This window comes from Cornus florida, unplaced genomic scaffold (genome assembly GCF_030987335.1).
Source record: "Cornus florida cultivar Cherokee Brave unplaced genomic scaffold, ASM3098733v1 CherokeeBrave_3.0.0_Hap2_Chr10, whole genome shotgun sequence".
NCBI classification, from domain to species: Eukaryota; Viridiplantae; Streptophyta; class Magnoliopsida; order Cornales; family Cornaceae; genus Cornus; species Cornus florida.
In genome coordinates this window covers 5064629-5071200 of record NW_026775580.1, presented here as the reverse complement: position 1 = coordinate 5071200, position 6572 = coordinate 5064629, and positions in this window count along the sequence as shown.

Here is a 6572-nt window from a genome sequence, read left to right as displayed (position 1 = left end):
CCTATATAAATTCCGCTGCGTACGACTCACACAATAGATCATTAAGGTTCACGGCATATACAAAAGTATACATAAAGCATAAACCAAAAATAAAACATAAACTCAAAAGCAAGAAGTATACATAATAAAGCGTAACCAAAATAAAATGAAGCATGGATTAGAATAAACCAAAAGGTAAAAACTTTGTAAGGAAAATTTAGGAATTTAAATGTGCTTCAATTCTAATATATGTTTCCCATTTGATATCTTCAATAATGAGGAAAATTTTTTAAAGTTATGAAAGCTCATAAGAACGAAATATAATGACCAAAAAGTCATTTTGTAGCATGCTTGCCAATTTCCAAGATAAGTCAATGAAGCTTAGTAAAACATGCAATATTCCTTCATAGCAGATTACCAATAATCTCCCCCTATCAATATGTTTCCATTTGCATTATATATCATTTAATGGATACACCTCATTAAAAGTAATGATATATAAATTAAGTCTTTTGTATCAAAAGATCTTCTTTTACAAGCATATGGTTGAATGATAAATTTCACATGTGGCATGTAAAGCATAAAACATATGCAAGTAGTGTCATTACTCAAGTTATATGCATTGAATTTTCAATTATGTAAAAATATATTTTCTTGGATATATATGATTAGAAATAATTGGCTACATGATTTTTTTATGTGGATGAGCTCAATATTTCTCTTATACATATTTCTCAAGGTAAAAACATCTCATGAAGTTCAAAATTTCAAAAGCAATGATATAGATTAAGACCATGATACCAAGTTATCTTCTTTAAGAGATGTGTTTAGAGAATGGCTACATGACTCTTCATATGGATAAGCAAACAATCTCTTTTATACACATTCTATAAAAAGTGATGTAGAAACATCACACGAAGTTCTAAAGTGCTAAAAATGGATACATGAAATAAAATAGCACTTATAATATCACATTAGTCATCTAAGCTAGAACAAAGTGTTCTTTGAATGACATATTCCCAAGACTAGAGTGTCAACTGCATGTATGAAAATTAATTTTCATGACACTAAAGGAGTTTCAATCCTTAGAAGCAATCAAGTTTACTTATCATGCTAAGTTCAATTTATTTGCATGCTTGAGGTAAACTTCTTTGTACATAACATAAATGTTGATTTAAAGACAACATCATCATTAAGTACAATCAATATAATGTCATGAGTGGTTTTGAAAATGATGAGATATATATAGATATTAATTTTGTCAAAAACCTTCATTTATTAGAAAATCATTAAGCCTTTCAAAAAGAGTTCTCGTAGCTTGTTTCTAAGTATATAAGACAATTGATAAATTCAAACATGTAGTTCAAAATTTATGCATTTCAAATCTGAGTGATTTTAAACTTTCAAGACCTTTGAATATAAAGTCACTTAAAAATGCATTTGATCACATGCAAAAACATATAGCATTTTTATTGCTTATATTCAAATAACATGTGCAAGGTCATTTATTTATATCCTTCTTCATGGTTGAAGACTTGGGGATGTATTCTAGCTTAGTTACCAATGATGACACATGATTCCTATTATGATGTGATTGTAAAGGAATAAGGATAAAAATATAACAACTTTAAAAAAGAATTAGTTTCTTAATCTAAAACATATAGAATGTTCACTAATGAATGATCAAATGGATGGTGGTGAACACAACAACTCTTAGGAATGCATTAAAAATTCTCATTCTTATTTTTCATGAGATGGCTCTTCCAATGAGATTTATTCCTTTAGGTTTTCAAGTGAGGACTTATTTGATTTTTCATTACCTTAAGTCCATCTAAACCTTTCAAGATGAACAACCTCGTTTTCTATATGCATGGAAGTGACACAATAAAGTGGATAAAGCATTTAAGATCACAAAAGCATATAGATGACTTTTTAAACATTGCTATTTTGATAGATTTGATAAGGTTCAAATGAAATAACATTGATGGTCTACATGAGATAGTGTATGCTTTCCTTTGATGGCATATCTTCCAAGAATCAAATCTTTCATAAAGATTGGGCATAGTTAATCTAGAGATTATTTGAAAGATAGAAAGTCATTTCATGTTAGTATGTTCATAACTCATATACCAAAACAAACTACTTTCATGCAAAAATGTCAAAATCTATAATATATACATTTTTACAACAAGTAGCATTTATGTCAAGATCACCAACCACATTAATTATGCTATGAAAATAATCATGTACTATTTTTTATCTAGCATAATCAAGTCACATTCAAGCTTATCAACTAAAAGCACATTTGTGATGAAAAAGAAGATATTTACCAAAGCAATTAATTGCATTAGCTTTGGTATGTTTTCTCAATGTAGTGTATACTTCATCCTTTTGTTAGCAATGGCAAATTATGACTTAATTTCTCTTCATGTGCTATTCATCCAAATTTGTGAATCCACTTATTCTTGAAGGAAGAGGTCTTTAACCTACAAAGCATACTCAAGTGGCATTCTTTGGTACCCAATTCTTTTAGGGTCCTCACTAGTTAGTACACATGATATGGTTCCTTTTGGAACTTAATTCAATAAAGCGTAAATGTGGTACTCTCATTAATTAACATGCTTCAAAAAATAAGAATTTTAAATGTTTCTAGCATGCTTGTGCATTTGTCAATTCAATAAGTATGTATGCTTATGGTAAAATACAACCCAATGAACCAATATGAAATGAGTAACAATTGAGTGGAAAACATAATTTCATATATGGATCATAATGTAATTCCATGTGCATTATCCATGATCAAATTCAAGAATTGATTCGAAGAATAAGATTCTTCTTAAGTGGGCAAAAATGAATTAAGTGCCCCATTTTTGAAATCCTTATAGGATTCAACAATTAAGGAAGAACTTTTCTTTCCAAAAATAAATTTCTCTTTCAAAGAATGTTAGCTCATTGGAAAGTAAGTTCCTTCTCAAGACTTACACTTTTTTAGAGCGATTTTCTTCTAATTCAAGTAAAAATCTTCAAATGCAATTTAAAGTAATGTAATACATGAAGAATTATTTTACAATCAATAAAGGCATGTATTTAAACAAATTGCATAAACAATGAGTAATTATACCAAAAAGATAAAAAATCTACAATGTATATCATCTTCAATGGTCTAGTATAATTCTCATTTTAAGGATTCTTCATATATAATGATCATTGGCATGAGAATACATTTTCATTTTTGATGCTCATAGATGATTTCAACATATCATGGAAGTATATAGTCAATCAATTTTGAGCATGAAAATATCCTTTAGCATTTACCGATTACCTTACCCTTGGAGTTTTTCCAAGGTGTGATGCTTCCTTTATAATCCTTGAATAAATAGGATGCCATCAAGAAATCCTACAAGGAAAATTTAGAAAATCTTCTTTTGGTACCTAAATTTTCTTGGGTCCATGGGAGTTAGATAATGGTTCATAAGTTCCTTTTGGAACCCAAATTCTCTTAGTCCTTATCCTCTTTCTAAATGGACAATTTTGAATTATGTGTCCTAACCTTTTACAATAATTGCATTTAGGATATTAAAAAGAACTATTGTCAAATGAATCATTTAAGAACTTCTCTTTTTTAATAAACATGCATCTTTATTGTAAGAATCATATCCTATTCCATTTTTGAGAAAGACATTTCTTTGCTTACCAAGCATAATACTCAAATTCTCTTTTTCTTTGGTAAACTTTGCTAAAATGTCATTTTGATCATCAATGATTTTCTTTAAAGACTTATTTTCGGAAATAAGATCAATTGATGAAGACTCCTTAGAGAATACACATTTCATTTCCTTTTTCAATGACTCATTTTCAATTTGAATCTTTTCTAATTTTTGCATAAGATAATGATTTTCCTTTTTCAAAGAGTCATTTTCTATTTGAACTTTTTTATGTTTTTGAAGGAGATCATGGTTTTTCTTTTTTAAGGAACATGTTTTTTAGCACACCTTGTAACTCTTTAAACGCATCAAGTAATTCATTGTGCTTATCAACTAATTCATTATAGGAAGTTTTTAAATCAAAAAATTCATGATTAGAATTTACCTCATTTTCATTGGCCATGAGACAAAGATTAACCACCTCTTTGATGTTATTTGCTTCTTTGCTAGAAGCTTGGAGTGCTATACTCTTCTTTTACATTTCTTCAGTTTCTTCACTATAGGTGGATGAGTTAGTTCTATCAATAACATTCAAATGATTAGTAATGTTAGTAAAACTAAAATGTAATGATTTGGATTTTTCGGATAAATTTTTTCCGTTATCTTTTCCCTTTTGAGTTTGGTTTCTTATCGATTAGTGTCGTCTCGAGTGCTCTGGAGTGATTTCCGAGACTCTTTTCTGTGGATTGACAACTTTCTTTGAGGACCGAGTCATTTCCATATTTTTTATTTTTTGACACTATTCACTTTTTGTCTTTTTCCCTATTTCGTCTTTTCCTCGTTTGTCACTCTGTTTGCGTAATCACACTTCTTATGTTTGGAGTTGGTTTTTGACTTCACGTATCTTCATTCTCAGTGGTTTCTATGAGATATGTATCTTTACTTTCGTGAGAAAGTACTCTGGTTGCTCCCGGTGTCCATAGGGGCATGGATGCAAAATTCTTTGGAAACTTTTTCTTTTCTTGGGGTATTTTTCATAAATATCTTTTGAAGATATTTTATTTCAGGGGTATCTAAGAAAATAATTTTTGAAAGATATTCTCATTCTGGGGCAGTTTCGCAGTTTTCACTTTTTGGTGGGGCCATTGTGCAATTAATGAAAGTTATTGCTCAATGCCTTGTTTTGAGCCTGGATTCTCGTATGGTATTCATTTTCACATTTTGTCGAGTTGTGGACTCTTACAATTTCCTCCTGGACGATATTTTCTAGTTTCAGGGTTTCTGGCTAAGGTTTGCGCCAAACTTGTTTTGGGCATAACTCTCTGCTCGAGACTCGGTTTTTGATGCCATTTCTTTTGTTGTTCATATTTTCTTATTTAGAATCTTTTTTGTTCATGGAGTTTTTTCTTTTGAGTGCGTTTGCTCAAATTTCACTTTTTCAGACCCTTCGGGGCCCGTTTGGGGCACTTTTTGAGTTTTCTATAAATAGGGGGCCTTTAAGTAAAAAATCAGATTTTTGCTCTCTCTTTCCCCTCTCTTGGCCAGATCTAGAGGCAGCCATGGCTGCCATCTTCTCTCTCTTCTTTTGAGCTTCTTCCCTTCAATGAAATACCTTAATGCCTTAGTGTTTATTGTTCCCCTCGGCGAGGCCTTCGATTCCAACTGATTGGAATCTCGTTTTGGCCATTTCTTAAGTTTGGGTTTGAAGTCAAGTTGTGTTTTTGATGGGGCTTCCTTGGGATTCATGTTCGTGGTGTTGTCCCAGATAAAACCTAAGAGTTTCGTCGGATTCGGAGCCGATTTATTTTGGTGGGGATTTGAGATTTCATCTCAAATGGAGGTAGGGAATGTTTTAGGCTTTTGTGTGTATTGTATTGAGTGTTTAGCATGATTATACAACTTATATATGTGCCTTGTATCAAATCTAGAAAGTTAGTAATTTTTAATTCTTTGTATAAGATTTAAAATTCATGATGATATATAACTTTGATTTGAATTGTGGCATAGTAGAAAATCTTGTTTTAACATGTTGGTTAACATATATTAAATTTGGATTAATTAAATAAGAATTGCTCTTTTTAATTAATATTTATCTTTTATGAAAGATTAAAGTTCATGGCCGTATCTTGCATGAAATTGAGTTGTATTATGCTTCTAAATTAAGTTTTGGCATGTTTGTTAACATACTTTAATTTGAGAGCATTTGGTTGAGTTTGAAAATTTAGAGACTTTAATTAAGAGAATTAATTAAAATCTAATTTTGTGGTTCCATGGGCCTAATTAAGCTTTTGTGTGAATACATGTAATGACCATGATATGTCTATTACAATATATTAAATTGGGGCCAATTGGAAATGATTTGAAATCTAGAGAGTTTAATTATTTTGATGTAATTAGATTCTATCTTGTTTATCCATGGATTTAATTATGTTTTAGAAGGTGCTTTTATTTTAAGATCATGGATTTAGACTTGTGCAGTATTCACTTGATTGTGTTATATGTATTGAAGGGCATTGTTGTTAAATTTATATTCATGAGAGTATGTTTTTAATACGAATATATTGTTGGCTTGTGATTTCATAGCATTATGGATATAAAATGCTTATTATGCACAATTGAGAGTTATAATGCTAACTTGTTACTATGTAGTAGTAATATGTATAAGTTATGAACTTATTTGGCTTATTTTGGAATCTTGGAACATTGTTGAGTTGAGATGGCTAGGATTTGGCTCTAGTACGGGGACGTGAGTCCTCTAAGTCATTGAGATAGTGTGCACTTGGGGTGGTCTTCCCTGAGGGTTAGTGCCCGGAATAACCATTGAGGTCTCGGCAGAATTTCGAGCGTGATGTCCAAGTCTTCCACTATTTTTTTTCGCATTCAATTCCAAATTGACAATCATGTTTACCTTATTGACTTGTGGTTTTGGCTATTGACGATTTTGATGTT